Source organism: Neovison vison, chromosome 11 (genome assembly GCF_020171115.1).
Source record: "Neovison vison isolate M4711 chromosome 11, ASM_NN_V1, whole genome shotgun sequence".
NCBI classification, from domain to species: Eukaryota; Metazoa; Chordata; class Mammalia; order Carnivora; family Mustelidae; genus Neogale; species Neogale vison.
Window position 1 is genome coordinate 14,261,434 of NC_058101.1, and position 17,238 is coordinate 14,278,671.

The 17,238-nt window shown below is 35.0% G+C and overlaps 1 pseudogene; it reads left to right on the top strand.

Annotated features, from left to right (window-relative positions):
* The first annotated feature begins 11,313 nt into the window (after positions 1–11,313).
* LOC122890177 lies at positions 11,314–12,375 on the top strand (annotated as a pseudogene).
* The last annotated feature ends 4,863 nt before the right edge of the window (positions 12,376–17,238 follow it).

The following is a 17,238-nucleotide window of genomic DNA, read 5'->3' on the forward strand; positions in this document are numbered from 1 at the left end:
GATTCAATGGAAGAAAGTGAAGTCCACAAAATTTGCTGGTTTTTCTTTAAGTAATTGCCATGACATAGCTTTCTATGTGAAGACAGTGCCATTTTGTTTTTTAACCATTAAAATCTTTTAAGACAAATAGTGTAAGGTATTTAATGAATTAGTTTCAATTATTTGTATGTAAATACACAGATACGGATAGATATAAATGTGGATATAGTCTTATGAAATAAATATTGACAATTGAAAGCAATTCCCAAATTCAGGTTATAGCCAATAATCAAATAATGTTGCATCTTATCCAGAATAGGTAAATATTTTTAAAAAACTGTGTTTTATTCTCAAGTATTATCTAGATAAACTATTATACTATAAATGCATTTTCTTCTGCATCTCTGACCTGAAGGATAAGGAATATAAAATCCAAGATAAGAAAATATCAATTATTTATATCTCAATACTAACTATACTGTACTATGATATATGTAGATAACAAGATTCATTGTTGTCTACCTAATAAATATTTAATTGGAATCAAAATTTGGGAAAGCTACCTCACTATTATAAAAGGATACATAAACCGCAAATTTATTCTTAGAAATTTTATAAACTGTTATGAGAATTAAAATTTTATGATAATTTTCAGTCAAAATTATTTATTTTTTTAAAGATTTTATTTATTTATTTGACAGGCAGAGATCACACGTAGGCAGAAAGGCAGGCAGATAGAGAGAGAGGTGGAAGTAGGGTCCCTGCTGAGCATGTGGGGCTTGATCCCAAGACCTCATGAACTGAGCCAAAAGCAGAGGCTTTAACCCACTGAGCCACCCAGGTGCCCCTCAAAATTATTTTTGATTATACTCTGGTTAAATAGAATCTATCAGTAGTTGGGTCTATTTTGACATGTGTTGTTATTTAGTGAGGAAATCTCATGATATGGCCATTCATTTTATAACATAACTTTGATTTGTTCCATATTATTTTTCTCTTCCTGTACTCCTATAGCTAAGTGAGATTCTTACCTCAATATAATTATAGCAGCTTCCATCACTTGTGATGAAATAAACCTGCTATGAGTTTAGCTGAAGTGAGTATAAAACTCGAATATCCATTTATGATTCTTACACTTATTTGCTCAAAAATATTTATTATTCACCTATTATGTGCATCACATTTGGCCTTAACATGTTGGAACTTTGAAAGTCCACTGAAGAATTATATATCTCAGAAAGGTCAGTAGAACTGATGATTAATAGATTCATTTTAGTGAAGATCCAAATTAACTATTTCTAATATCTGGAAAACCTAGAAATTTAATAAATTGAATTATATATACTTAAATAAATAGTGTCAAATAATTTCTATTATTTAGTCATCTATTGGATCATGTGTTTGGTTTGTAAAAAATCATCTACATTTGATGAGGACCAAAGCATTGCTTTAATTTGTGGCATCTCATTCATGCTCTTGTTTTAGGCAAAAGCTACTATAAAAAGGTAAACAATTCCAGATAAGTGGTGGTACATTTATAGTTTTTTTTTTTTAAAGATTTTATTTATTTATTTGACAGAGAGAAATCACAAGTAGACAGAGAGGCAGGCAGAGAGAGAGAGAGGGAAGCAGGCTCCCCGCCGAGCAGAGAGCCCGATGCAGGACTCGATCCCAGGACTCTGAGATCATGACCTGAGCTGAAGGCAGCGGCTTAACCCACTGAGCCACCCAGGCGCCCAGGTACATTTATAGTTTAACATTTTGCCAAAAGTCAAAATTATTGAAGCCTCAGACTGTTCTGTATGGTGGCAAGTTGAAGTTGGAAGAGTTACATAATTTTTTAGTCATCGTGGAGCAGTAATAGTCATCTACTGATTGAATACGGAAGTGTAACTTCTAGGAGTAAATATCCTACTGAATTACACCTTATAATGGAAGAAGCCAGACTCTTATGTCAGAGACATATTTGTATGTTACATTTACAATGTGTTGGTACTGGCATTTATAGAATTTAGGAAAATCTATGCTCTTGTACAATTTATACAATTAATGGATCTATTCATCCTTTTTCTTTTCTTTTTTAAAGAACTTTTAAATTTATTTGTCAGAGATCACAAGTAGGCAGAGAGGCAGGCAGAGAGAGAGGGGAAGCAGGCTCCCCGCTGAGCAGAGAGCCTGATGCGGGACTCAATCCCAGGGCCCTGAGATCATGACCTGAGCCGAAGGCAGAGGCTTAACCCACTGAGCCACCCAGGTGCCCCTTCTTTTCTTTTTTTAAAATCTATTTATTAGAAAGAGAAAGAACATGCCAGCCAGGGTAGGGGCGGAGGGAGAGGGAGAAAAAGAGAATCTTGAGCAGACTCCTAGCTGAGTGTAGAGCCCGATATAAGGTTTGATCTCACCACCGGGAAATCATGGCTTGAGCCAAAACCAAGAGTTGAATGCTCAACTGACTGAGCCACTCAGGAGCTCACCTCCCTTTTTTTTCCTTTTATATGTTACATTAATTTAGGTGATACCATACATTCAAGTGTATTTTTAATTATATAATAGTTATTACTACTATTAACTTTAAGGAAAGAAAAAGCAGACAATATATGTTAAAAAATCAGATTATAATAGATTAAATTTCACATTTTACAAGATATGAGCTTTCACCTGCCACAAATGTCATCTACAAGTGCTCTGTTTAACACAAATGTATTCTGCAGTGGGAAAATTTGCACATTCATGAATTATGGATGAGTCTTCTATGAAATACTGAGACTACCTGTCTCTTTCAGAAAAGGCCACAACCAGTTTACTCTCCTGGTCACCACTTGGTCTGGAATAGCAAATGGGAATTAATTTTGTTAATGGACTCTTACCATAGAATAATTGATAGAAATTTCAATGAATAAAAAGAACCATTGGTTAAAAATATCTTGGCTAGGGAAATATTAATTATATTCTAAATATTATGCTTTGTCAAAAGCATATTCAAGAACAAGTAGACAAATTAAGAGCTGTTAATAAAAATTACCTATAGATATGCTTTGTGAGTTTACTTTAGTTAAAATGTCATATCTGAGTTAAGTACCACGTCACTTAGAGAACCCTGAATCGAAACTTAACTTGGGGTTCTATACTCATGAGCAACTCCTGAAATAGAGTAGTTGTTTGAACTAGTAATTTTACACACCATACAGACACACACACATAAAATAGTGATAAATAATCTAGTGAAATAGAACTCTTCTGTATAGGACCTCATATTATATAATTAACGTATGCTATGTCATCATGCTGAATGTACTTGTAGTCTAGGCTCTTTCAGGCAAAATATTGCTCAAAGTGTGTCACTTCTGAGTTTTGAGCCTAGCTGAAAAGAATAATTACAAAGTAATGGCAAGTGAAGTAGAATCACATCTTTCTGAGTTTTGCTTTGCTTAATCTATTTAAAATTACTCTGAGTTGGACTTGCCTGAACTTTAACCATAAAAAGCTGAAAAACATTGTAATTTATAAAAATTATATGATGCCCACATTTGACTAACCTTAAATTAATGGTAGGTTTGGTTTTGAAATATTTTTAGCATGTTTCCCTTGTACAAGATTTAGATGCTTTGCAGAGACATAATAAAAGATGACAGGTTAATTAAATATTGGAGATGTGCCCAAACACAGATACCTCCTCATCACAGGGTTCAGCAGGTGCTTCCATCTCAAGTGTTATATCTCAGTTGTAGGTAAGTTCACAAACTAATTAGGATCATGCTGGATGATTGGTTATTAACTTACTTGAATAATTTGGTATTCAATGCTTAGAAATATTAGCATGAGATAACACTGAAGGAGCAAACAAATATTTATTAATAAAGTTTGTATTAACCCACGCAAGCACTATGTTTGTTTCTCTCAAAATTTCACTTAAAATGAGTAGAAGTAGCACTTGGTGAAACAAAGATACCAAAATCTATTTCTCAAGAAGCAACCCAAGGTAAATCTAAGAGATGATGATTTTCTACACTTGCGATGATGGAGTTGAAGAGTTGGTACGTGGCATAGTTAGCTTTGTCTGAATATCATTAGTTTCTTGGTCATCTTTTCTTGATAGACTGAATAATCTGAGTTATAATCATGCTTACACTGGAGTCTCAGAATTCCAGGAAACTTCCTTGAATTTCCTAGTTAATATCTGTTTATATTTTCTTTTTCATCTATTTATACATGCCCAACTTTCCACAGATGAAGATCTCTTTGAGGACCACTATCTTTCATGTTTGTTACTAGAATCTAGAATCAGAATAATTATGAAAGAAACTCATTAAATATTTAAGGTAAATTAATAAGAGATAATAATGTTAGTTATAGATTGCTTACTTCAACTTATAATTTTTATATTATTGTAATTTAGAATTAATAAAAACTATATGAATTGAATTTTTAGTAGGTAAAATTTATGTGTTGAGCTCAATAGCCAAACACGTCTTTATATTCCTTACATAGACTCTTTCATATATCCTATATTTCTATGGCTTTTCAGTGAGTCACATAAAACTACATATTATAAACACTGATTAGATTTTTGTAACATTTTTTTTCTTTATTCCAAAATGCAATTAAGTTTCATTTCTGTGAACCCAACCCACATCATATTAATAAATCTGTATTAATAGGGCACTTTAAAAGAATCATAAAAAGAAAGAGTAAATCACACAAAAAGTCATTTATATTTACCACTTAGAATTTTTCCACTCAAAGAAATGCATATTTTATAAGGAAATTGTAACTACACCAGATATTAGAGAGAAAATTATGATTCTGCTTGACCATGTGTTACCAGACAAATGTACCCGTTCTGGGTCCCCAAATGGTGAAATACCTTTAAGCCAATGTGAAAGAAATAATAACAATTTGAAATAATATGTGCTTAGTTTCCATTTGTACACCTCTGAGTACACTATTAATTTTGTGGTTAAAGGGCTGTTACAGAGAAGAACAGAACGAGGTAATATTCAGCAGGTGCTCGGCAATATGTGCACACGATACGCATCAGGGAGCCACCTGGGTTTGTCTAAGTGCAGCCAAATCAGCCTTTCATCCACTAGTAAAGGATGCTTCAGACATACAGGGAAAGAGAGCCCAGTGTTGCACATTATTCCTAATGCGATAGTATAGTTCTAGTGCAAATTAACTGTCTGGGATCCTGATGTCTCTCTCTCTTTCTCTGTCCCCATTTGTGTACGTGTCTGTGTATGAAATATCTGTGTATATATACATACGGATATATCTATATGAAAATATCTACGTATTTAGGTGTAGATAACTCTATATTTCTATATGCCTTCTTCAAAAGTTGAAATGTCTTAAAAAGAACTAACTAAGCTGGAGACACTATATATAGCCTTTCATTTCTTTAGTATTTTAGGAATGAACATGAATATTATTCCCCAAGCGATGACAATGAATGAGCATTTATAGCATGCTTATTAATATTGTTGAGCATTATTAATGTGGCTAAGTCTGTGTAATTGGTGTTAGATTATATAGATTATATAATTATAATTTATTTGTCCAACAAAGAAACAGTTTAAGCAGTTTAAGAGAGTTGCTACTGTGTGGTACTTGAGATTTGGCTAATTGTGTCTCAGTTTTCTCTCACGTATAAAATAGAAACAGTAATATTTTGACTTAATAAGTTTGTTTAGAAAGATATAGCAAGTTTATATAAAGGAAGTTCTGGAAAAATGTCTACTACCACTTAGCACTGAGTGTATGGTAGATTATAGATAACATGCTAATTTTTTATTTTGGTTAAAAAGATAAACTCTGGTAAATCTTCCTATACCAAATGCAGAGGGTCTGTCCAAACTTCTTAGTTTATTAGACGCTATTTCAGGGGGAAAGACAGATAATTACTAGGGGTTAGAATATTTTTTCCCTGGAATAATATTTTAATAGACGTGGATGTTTATTTTTGTTAAGTCATTCTTTGCAGTAGGAAAGATGAGCAAAATAACTTTTAAGATTATGACTTTGTCATTCAAACTTTTTTTGTCTTTTCTATTGTCAGTAGCTTTTTAATTCCTCAGGGAGTAGAAGAGGTAGCATACATCTTTGACATCACCTCACAGGTGATAATGTTGTTTATAAAGTAGCAGATCTCTGGGAAATGGTAGAATATCAATGTACATTTTGCCTAACTTGTGGAAGGAAGGAGAAAATGTAATAAAAGGGATACAAATGTTATTTTTAGTTTCCCAGTGGGTATTAAAGCCAAGCAGCTGAATGCTTTCAACCTTGGTAAGAAGTAAGAGACTTGAGATATAATCAAGTTTTATGATTTGGTGAAATCCTTAAATTCTCTGGGCCATTGTGTTATTATGTTAACAATGAAGGTGCTCGTTTGGTAAGGTACTATATAGCACTAAAATGTTGCTATCCATTTTAGTATACTTTCTGTAAGTTAAGAAAATGTCACCCTTTATGATTTACTCCAGTAAATGTGGAGTGGCAATCACTACTATAATTCTAAGTCTTTGAGTAACCAACACTTACATAAAATTTTAAAAGAAAACATGAAATTTTCTAAATATTTCATAATCATGTTAATTATAAAATATTTTAAACTGCTTAAAGGAAATTGCAGATGCAAACATTTCTGTTACTGTTCAACTATAGGATGGAAATGCTTAATTCTTTGGAATATCAGTCTCAGTTTTCTGAGTTCATTATAAATAAAGACTATTTTTAATGAAAAGTTTCAATAAAAATCCCAGTGTACATGTTGTGTTGTTGAAGAGTGTGGCTCAGATGATCTTTCAATGTTTTGTTGCCTACTTCATCAGATCTCTGCCTCCAAAGAAGGTTATAAATTGTTAATTATAGATGAATATGTGCAGTCCCGTTCTTCATTGCACAAACTATGTGGCAGAAAGTAAATTGAAGTGTAGTGAAAAATTAAGAAAACTTTATTAGAGGAAGAAGAGGACATTTTTTTTCTTAGTCTAAAAAATTTGTTTAGAAAACATGCATTAATTTAGTTTTTAAACCAAATTTATTGCATAATGTGCTAAAGCAGTAAACATGCTTTAAATCATGTTCATCCTTCTTCAGGGAGAAAATAAAGAAGTCTTATTTACAATTTAATTCTAATCCATTTGATTTGACAAATTAAATGTGAGAATGTAAATAGAAAACCTGAAGGGAAGAGGAAAATTCACCAGAAACAGGCTATTTGTGTGTGTGTGTGTGTGTGTGTGTGTGTGTGTGTGTGTACGCCAGCCACCCTGTTAGCACGTTAAGAGAAGGCTCTGAGAGAATTCAGGGTTAGAATGATTTATGGTGATTCTTTCATTTTATTTATCCTTTTAAGGTTTTGAATAAACAGTACTCAAACTCTCTTGGCTTTTCTCTTTTTGGTTAATGGGCCTTTTGTAAGAACACTGCATTGTAATTAAGTGATCAAATTCAGGCTGGTACAATAGAGAAAGCTATAAACTGCTTTTAGATTTCAGGAAGTGCAAAATCATCTCATTTCCCCTGACACTGTAACTTTTATTATTTGATTCATGCCTCTTCAACCTTCCTACCTAGTTTGTAGAATAGACCTCAGGTAATACTGAAGAAATAGAATGTATAGAAAGCTGAAGATACTAGAAACAAAGATAAGATTATTTCTGGGAGAATAATGAGAATCCACTGAGATTCCAGAAGAAAGACACGTCGTCATGGAGAAGAAGACATTTAAGAAAAGCTTAAAAATATTGCTCATTTGGGGTGCCTGGGTGGCTCAGTGGGTTGAGTTTCTGCCTTCAGCTTGGGTCGTGGTCTGGGGGTCCTGGGATCCATTGGGCTCTCTGCTCAACAGGGAGCCTGCTCCTCCCCCCTCCCCGCCTGCCTCTCTGCCTACTTGTGATCTCTCGCTCTGTCAAATAAATGAATAAAATATTTTAAAAATATATTGCTCATTTATTTCAACACCGTAGAAATTTTCAAATACAGTCTTATTGCTTAGGAATGAACATCTGAACCACAAGTAATGGTCATTTATTTTTAGAAATTATCCAGGATTAGATATAATGATGCCTTTATGTGCTTCAAAGTAACTTATTCCCCCAAGCAATCATGGTAAACAGAAAAGCCCACCATCATCTGAAACATTTAACTCTTCTATTGAGTTTCCCAAGTGTGTACTCATTTTCCCCAAAGTTAGATTAAAAACAATTGTATAAAAGCATTTCTGTGTCTTACACTATTCTAGTTTCTCTTAGGTATAAACAATATATTTCCCCAGTGCCTCTCACATTTCTGATCTTATTCCAAAAGAGTGCACAAACTAATTAAGAAAAATGCATTTATTAAAAAAAAAAAAAACTAGGCACCTTTTGTTATCTCTGAGGAACACAGTACTTTGCAAAAATTAGAGGCTTGCTTATACCTTCATTAAAGGAATTGCCAATAGTAACATCATACACGGTTACTTCCAACTGCTTTGATTTGGATATAGATATAGATATAGATAGAGGTATAGATAGAGATAGAGATAGAGGTATTGATATAGATTACATGTATATATTTTTTTAAGAATATTTTATTTATTTGTTTGACAGCGAGAGCAGGAACACAAGCAAGGAGAATGGGAGAGGGAGAAGCAGACTTCCTGCTGAGCAGGGAGCCCTATGCAGGGCACCCTGGACACAGATATTTTTCAAAAGCCGATTCCTGCAAAGTTTAAAAGTCTAGAAAGGGAAGAAACCTTTATACCTTAGAAATTCTATCTGTAATTGTAAGGATTAAATGAAAGATCTTTTACAAAGATAGACTCAAAGTCTAGGAAGGTAACACTAATTCAACTACCACTAATCCAAAGTGGGGAAGCAGAGAAAAGCCTTCAAAGTCATAGACTAAAATCCCTTAGGGAAAAAGAAACCATTGGGACTGAATGATGGGAAAAACTGTATACCGTGAAACCTGAAGCTATCTGTGGCATTTCAAAATGAAAAACATTTCTTAGCTTTTTTACTAGACCAATAAGCAGTAGTCTAAATAATAGAGGTATCTGAGGGGCTGTCACTTGCAGTTCCTTACCGCATGTGTGTGTCAGTCTCTTCTTCAGAAAAATCAGTAGTTGAAAAATTAAAATCTCACCTTAACCATCTATTTTATTTTCAGATACTGTGCATTGAAAGGTGCAAACCCCAGGGGATTTGTATGTGGGATATGTTAGGACAAAGAGGTCTTAAACTCTACAATGTGACTGACAACAAGGCAGGTGATTAAAAAGAAAAGAAGAAAAACTCTAAGTTACAAGCATGATTAGAGAGAGACTAGGATTTCATTAATTTACATGTCTTTCTGTGTTTCTCCTTGCCCATGCTGGCTCTAACATGCTGTGCCCAGACAAGGACTGATTTTTCTCACCTCTCCTTACATATAGGTGAGACCATTTGAATATTTCTCTTTTAATGAAATTTGAACTGTAGGAATATATGACACTTCGGAGCCAATGGTTTTAATTATTTTTGAGACTTTTTTTTTTCTCATTTTAAACTCACCTATGTTGGCGTTGGGAATCCTAGATGGATATCATACAGTAAAATTAAGAGGAGCTGCTTATATAGTACATGAACATTATGCCACTGGGAAAATTATTTCTTAAGTCAGTGCAATAAAGGGGCCACAGATGATGACTTCCACATAGCAAAGCTCCAGTATAAAGATCTGCTGTTTGATCTGACATAAGCTCTGAATATCAGGGCTTGTGACAACTTTATTTCTCACTTTAATTAATAAAATTGCAATCTGTTTTTTTCCTTCAGTCTCCACTCTTTAGTTAGCATAAGACAGTCCCTGAGGGACTGATTATCCCTGAAAATGGAAAGAAGGGCATCCCAGCGCTTCTAAGGCAGAAAGCCAGATGCAGCCAGCCTTCCCTTTGATCATTTTATTATAACTTACATCTTCATTCATTCTAATGATTTCTAAGATGAGGATATAAACGTGTTTGTTTCCAAATGATCCATTTTTAGAAAACTAGTTGAACAATCTTGGCCTTTCTTATAAAATATTAATGTTTTATTTTAAATCAAATATTGTTATATTGAGTGCATACTGATCAGAAGGAGATTTGTCATACTGGTACATAGAAGTTTGTGACATTATCAATAAATACATGAGTTGGATGTTATTAACTTTTTAAGTGTATGTGTGGAATTTTGCATCTGCTTTTATATTACTTGGCATCTCATGTAGTACATTCCCATATTTGGGAGATGTCATGGTGAATGTGGTAGGCAGAAAAATAAACCCCTAAAAATGTCCAAACACAATCCCTGGAATGTGTATATTGTTAGCTTACATGACAAAGAGTCCAAAGGTCTCTGCAGTCATGATTAGGAATAAATACTTTGAGATAGGAAATTATCCCGGATTATCCAGTTGAACAAATCTAGTCACATGAGTGCTTAAAAGTAAGAACCTCTCTTGGCTGAGGTTGGAGACAGATGAGACAATGAAGAAGGGTCCAAGAATTGAAATGGTGCTGACTTTATAGTTGAAGGAAGAAGAGCACAACCTAAAGGCTGTACAGACCTCTGGAAGCCGGAAAATGTAATGGATTATCCCCTAGAACAGTCAGGGCAGAACACAGCCTTGTTGACATGCTGAATTCTGTGTAGAACTTCTGACCTACAGAAATATCAAATAACAAATTTGTGTTGTTTAAGTTGCTAAATTTGTGGTAATGTGTTAGGCAGTAGAAAGTCAATGCAGTAAGCAATTTACATCAGTTATCAGAGGGAGATACCTGTGAAGACATCTTATAGTCACAAAGATGAAGGACAAGAATGAAACAGGAGAACTCGCAGAGAACCAACTGCACAATCAGCATATCATGGAGTTTGTTATGGGGATTCTCCTGTTTACTATTGACCTTTAAAGGAGCAGCATCTCTTGCACACAAAGGACACTCTTAACAGGACAAAGATTTTATAAACTCAACTTTGGGAAAAGAATTAAGGTGAAGAATCTTGTTTGATAAAAGAAGATGCACTGAACATGGAAATATTTAAAGGAGGGTGCCAGCCTGTTTTTTTTTTTTTTTTTTTTCCTCTCTCTCAGTGGTAGTCTTAGCAAGAGTGACAGTAGACTAAGTGTCCATGATTCCAATTAAAAGAAACTTGGAAGTTCTCACTCGCTGCAGCTGACCCACACTCCACGTTCTCCCACCACTGGTTATCTGCATCTACAGCCTCCGTCTCCACAACGGAAGAAGAGATCACTGAGCTCATCATTGACAATGGGTCTGGCACATGCAAGGCAGGCTCTGCTGGAGATGTTGTCCCTTGAACCATGTTTCTGTCCATTGTCAGGCAACCCTGAAACCAGAGCAGTAAGGTGTATATGGGCCAGAAGGACTCCTACGTGGGTGATGAGGCCCAGAGCAAGTGGGGCATCCTGACTCTCAAGTACCCCATTGAACAAGACATTGTTATCAACTGGGATGACATGAAGAAGACACAGCACCACAACTTCTACAATGAGTTGCCCTGAGCCCTGAGGAGAACCCAGTCCCGATGACCGAGGCCCCCAGAACCCCAAACCCAACTGTGAAACAATGACTCAGATCATGTTTTAGATCTTCAACACCCCAGATGTATGTGGCCATCCAGGCTGTGCTGTCCCTGTGTGATCTGGCTGTACCACTAGTATCATCATAAACTCTGGGGATGAGGTCATCCACACTGTGCCCATTGATGGAGGGTACGCCCTGCCCCATGCCATCCCGTATCTAGATCTGGCTGGCCCTGAACCTGAGTGATCACCTCATGAAGATCATCACAGAGTGTGACTATAGCTTCATCTCCACTTCTGAATGGGAAATCATGAGTGATATCAAGAAGAAGTTCTGTTATGTCACCCTGGATTTCAAGCAGGAAAAGGCCACTGCAATATTCTCATCCTCCCTGGAGAAGAGCTATGAGCTAATCAGATGGGAAGATGACCACCACTGACAATGAGCATTTCTGCTGTCTTAAGGTGCTCTTCCAGCATTCCTTCCTGGGTATGGAATCCTGTGGTATCCATGAGACCACCTTCAACTCCATGAAGTGTGGGGTTGATATCTGGAAGGTCTTCTACGTTAACACGGTGCTCTCTGGTGGAATCAGCATGTACCCCAGCATTGCCAAAAGGATACAGGAGATCATAGCTCTGACACCCAGCAGAGGGTCAAGAGTTTGCTCCTCCTGAATGCAAGTACTCCGTGTGGAATGGAGACTGCATCCTGGCCTCACTATTTACCTTCCAGCAGATGTGGATCAACAAGCAGGAATATGATGGACTGGACCCCTCCATCCTCACCACAAATGCTTCAAATGGACTGTGAGCAGATGTGTAGCATTTGCTCTGTGAGTGAATTCCAAAGTATAAATTTGCCCTGGCAAATGTATACAACTCATGCTAGCCTCATGAAACTGCAATAAGGCTTTGAAAAGAAATTTGACTTTGACGCTTGTATTTGATATCAGCACTGGATTGTAGAACTTATTGCTGATCTTGAACTTGTATCCAAGTTAACTGTTCCCTTGGTATATGTTTAATACCCTGTACATATATTTGATTTAACTCCTTAATACATACTGCTAGGTCACTCTGTGGCTAAGGTTGAGACCATTAGCCTGGAAAAGAGATCCATTGGTTTGAAAATCTGTGAGACCATGAGTTTCTTCATCTGCACAGACTATAAATGTATAAGAGGTACCTATTCTAGCACTTCTCTAGAGGGTAGGAAGAGTCCTGAATGAGTAGTCATTTCTGTCTTCCCATTCTGACAGTGGGGAAGGTCTGACACTTAGGACCCACTTTCATTTCTTAACTTGTGTTTTCCAGCCAGAACACCATGGATGGTTAATTGACTTGAGTTGGAAAACAGTTTGCATTTAAAACTATAAATTCATTTATCCTTTTAATTTATGTAACATTTTTGTCTGCAATTCTTAATTCCTTAAGAGAGGACAACAAATTTTGGTTTTCTACTGTCATGTGAAAACATTAGGCCCCAGGAACTCATGATTGTGTGAGGAAAATAAAGTGCTACAGTGAAAAACAAACAAACAAACAAACAAAATCTGGATGAGGAGGCATTGGACTTCAGTCTGATTTCAATTATTTTAGTTTGGGTTGGGCTTTTAGCACCTGTCAGATGCTTGCCCTATTTTTTTCTCTTTGCTGCCAGTCATGATTGTATAGCACAAAGAAAGAAGGACAGAGAAATCAGCAAACACCTGATCATTTATTTTTCTTTTGTATTTTCAACTTTGAGATATAATTGACATATTGTGAAAGTTTCAGATGTACAAAGTGATGATTTGATACATGTATATATTGTGAAATTCTTGCTACACTACAATAAGGTTAGTTAACATCCTTTACTTAACATAATTACCATTTTGTTACTATAGTAAGAATATTAAACTCTATTCTCATAGGAACTTTTAAGTATTCAGTACAGTATTATTAACTATAGTCACCATTCTTGTGCCTTAAATGCCTAGAACCAATAATCTTATAACTAAAAGTTTGTACCCCTTGTTCAATATCTCCCCAATTCTCCACCCCTCAGTCTCTAGCCACCAACATTCTATTCTCTATTTCTATGAATCTGGAGTTTTAGAATCCACATATAAATGAGATCATACAGTATTTGTTTTTCTCTTCCTGACTTATTTCATGTAGCATAATGTCCTCAAGTTCTCGATTGATGGACACTTAGTTTACTTCCGTATCTTGGCTATTGTGAATAATGCTTCAATGACAATGGGGGTATAGATCTCTTCAAGATAATGATCCCATTTCCTTTGGATATATACATAGAAGTGAGACTGGTAGATCATATGGTAGTTCTAGTTTTCTAGTTTCCTCCTCCTCCTCCTCCTCCTCCTTCTCCTTCTTTTCTTTTCTTTTTTCTTTCTTGTTTTTTTGAGGAACTTACCTGTTGTTTTCCATAGTGGCTGCACCAATTTACATTCCCACTAATAGAGCACAGGATTTCCTTTTTTTTGCAACCTTGCAAACACTGACCTCTTGTCTTTTTGATAATAACCATTCTAACAGGTGTGAGGTGATACGCCATTGTGGTTTTGATTTGCATTTCCCTGATGATTAGTGATATGAGCTCCTTTTCATGTACCCATTGGCCATCTGTCTGTCATCTTTGGAAAAATGTTTATTCAGATCCTCTACCCACTTTTTTAATGGGATTTTTTTTTTCTTTGTTGTTCAGTTGTATGGGTGCCTTTTTTTTTTTTTAAGATTTTATTTATTCATTTGAGAGAGAGAGAGAATGAACAGGGGAATGTGCAGAGGGAGTAGCAGGCTCACGGCTGGGGAGGGAGCCCAACAAGGGCTCAGTCCCTGGACCCTGGGATCAGGATCTGAGCTGAAGACAGACACTTAACTGACTGAGCCACCTAAGTGCCTGGCAGCTGTATGAAGTTTTCATATATTTTAGATATTGACATCTTATCAGATATATGGTTTGAAAATGTTTTCCCATAACAAAAGGCTGCCTTTTCATTTTTTGATTATTTATTTTGCCATGCTTTAGTTTGATGTAGTCCCAGTTGTTGATTTTTGCTTCTGTTGGTTGTACTTTCGGTGTTGTATCCAAAAAGTCATTACTAAAATGCGTTGAGGAGCTTTTCTTTTGTATTTTCTTCTAGGATTTTTATGGCTTCAGTATTATGCTCAAGTCCTTGATCCATTTTGGGATCATTTGTGTGAGGATTTTAAGATAAGGGTCCAACTTCATTTCTTGTATGTGAAATTCCAGTCTTCGTAATACCACTTAATGAAGAGACCATCCTTTCCCTACTGAGTATTCTTGGCTCCCTTGTCCACTATTAATTGACCATATATGCATGGGTTTATTTCTGGGCTCTTGATCCTGTTCCATACATTTTTGTGTCTCTTTTTATTTTTATTTTATTTTATTTTAAGATTTAATTTATTTATTTGACAGACAGAGATCACAAGTAGGCAGAGAGGCAGGCAGGGAGAGGAGGAGGAAGCAGGCTCCCTGCAGAGCCCAATGTGGGGCTCAATCCCAGGACCCTGAGATCATGACCTGAGCCGAAGGAAGAGTCTTTAAACCACTGAGCCACCCAGGTGCCCCTCTTTTTATTTCTGTACCATACTGTTTTGATTACTATAGTTTTGTAATATAATTTGAAGTCAGGAAGTATGATGTTTTCAACTTTGTTAATAAGATTACTTTGGCTATCGGGGTCTTTGGTGATTCCATATGAATTTCCATTAAAAATGTCATTGGAATTTTGATAGAGATAGCATTAAATCTATGGAATGTTTGTTGTAGATAGTATGGGCTTTTAAGAATATAATATTAACAGTTCTGATCCACAAGCATAGAATATACTTCTACTTGTGTTTTCTTCTTTTTTTTTTTCATCAACGTCTTATAGTTTTTAGAGTAGAGATCTTTCACCACCTAGGGTAAATTTATTCCTAAGTATGTCATTATTTCATTGTTTTTGATGCCTTGGTAAATAAAATTTTATAGGTTGATAGTAACCAAGGTAAATATCTTTTTCAGACAGTTATTGTTGGTGTATAAATACAACAGTGGTTTTTGTATGCTGATTTTGTACCTAAAACTATACTGAGTTTATTATTCCATCAGTTTTTCTGGTGGAGTCTTTAGTATTATCTATATAAAAGATCATGTCATCAGCAAACATACAATTTAACTTTTTCCATTCTGATTTGGATGACTTCTATTTCTTTTTCTTGTCTAATTGCTCTGCCTAGGACTAATAGTACTATGTTGAATAAAAGTGGCAAGAGTGGGCATCTTCGTCTTATTCCTAAACTCAGAGGGAAAACCTTCAATCTATTATCACTGAGTATGAAGTTAGTTGTCAGCTTGTCATATATGGCTTTTATTGTGTTGAGTTTATACCCAATTTGTTGAGAGTTTTTATCAAGACAGGATGTTAATGTTGTCAACTTCTTTTTCTGCATCCATTGAAATGATCTTATGATTTTTGTCTTTCATTCTGTTAATGTGGCATATCACATTTATTGACTATTCTTGCATCCCAGGGATAATTCCCATTTGATCATGATGTCTGAACTTTTTAATGTGCTGTTGAATTTGTTTTGGTATTTTGTTGAGACTTTTCATCTATATTAAGATATTGATTTATAGTTTTATTCTTTTGTAGTGTCTTTATCTGACTTTGGCATTAGGGTAATACTAACCTCATAAATTATTTTGAAAGTGTTCTGTCTTCAGTTTTCTGGAAGGTTTTGAAAAGGATTGGCATTAATTCTATGTTAAGTGTTTAGAATTCACAGTGATGCTATTTGTCCTGAGCTTTTTCTTTGTTAGGAAATTTTTGATTGCTGATTCAATTTCTTTACTTGCTTATTGGTTTGTTCAAATTCTTATTTTTGTTTTTTTCATGATTCAAATGTGGTAAGTTTCGTGGTTCTAGAGGTTTATGCGTTTCTTCTATGCTATCCCATTTGTTGGCGTAATAATTCATAGTAGTCTGTTATGGTCTTTTGCATTTCTCCAGTATCAGTTGCAACTTCTCTCATTTCTGATTTTATGTATGGGGGTTACTCTCCTTATTTTTTCTTGGTAATTTCAGATGAAGCTTTGTCAGTTTTTGTTTATCTTTTCAAAGCACACCTCTTATTACCATCTTTTTAAAAATTCTCTGTTTGATTTATTTCTTTTTGGATTTTATCTTTTTCCTTCCACAAACTTTTGGCTTAGTTATTTTTTTAGTTCCTTAAGGCTTAAAGTTATGTTGTTTATTTGAGTTTTTTGTTTGTTTGTTTGTTTAATGTAGACATTTATGAAATGACTATGAAAATCCCTGTTAATACTTCTTCTGGTACATCTCTTAAGTTTTGTTGTGTTTCCATTTTTGTTTGTCATAAGATTTTTTTGTTGTTGTTGTAAGATATTTTGTAAGATAAGGTTTCCCTTTCAATTTCCTCTTTAACTCATTGGTTATTCAGGAGTGTGTTTAATTTTCACATATTGTGAATGTTCCAGAGCTCTTTTTGTTATTTCCAGTTCCATTCCATTGTGATCAGAAAAGAAAACTTGGTATGATTTCATTCTTAAATTTGATAACACTTGTTTTGTTACCTCACATATAATCTCTCCTTTGTTCCATGTGCACTTAAGGAGAATATATATTTTGCTTCTGTTGGATGGAAACTTCTACGTTTATCTGTTAT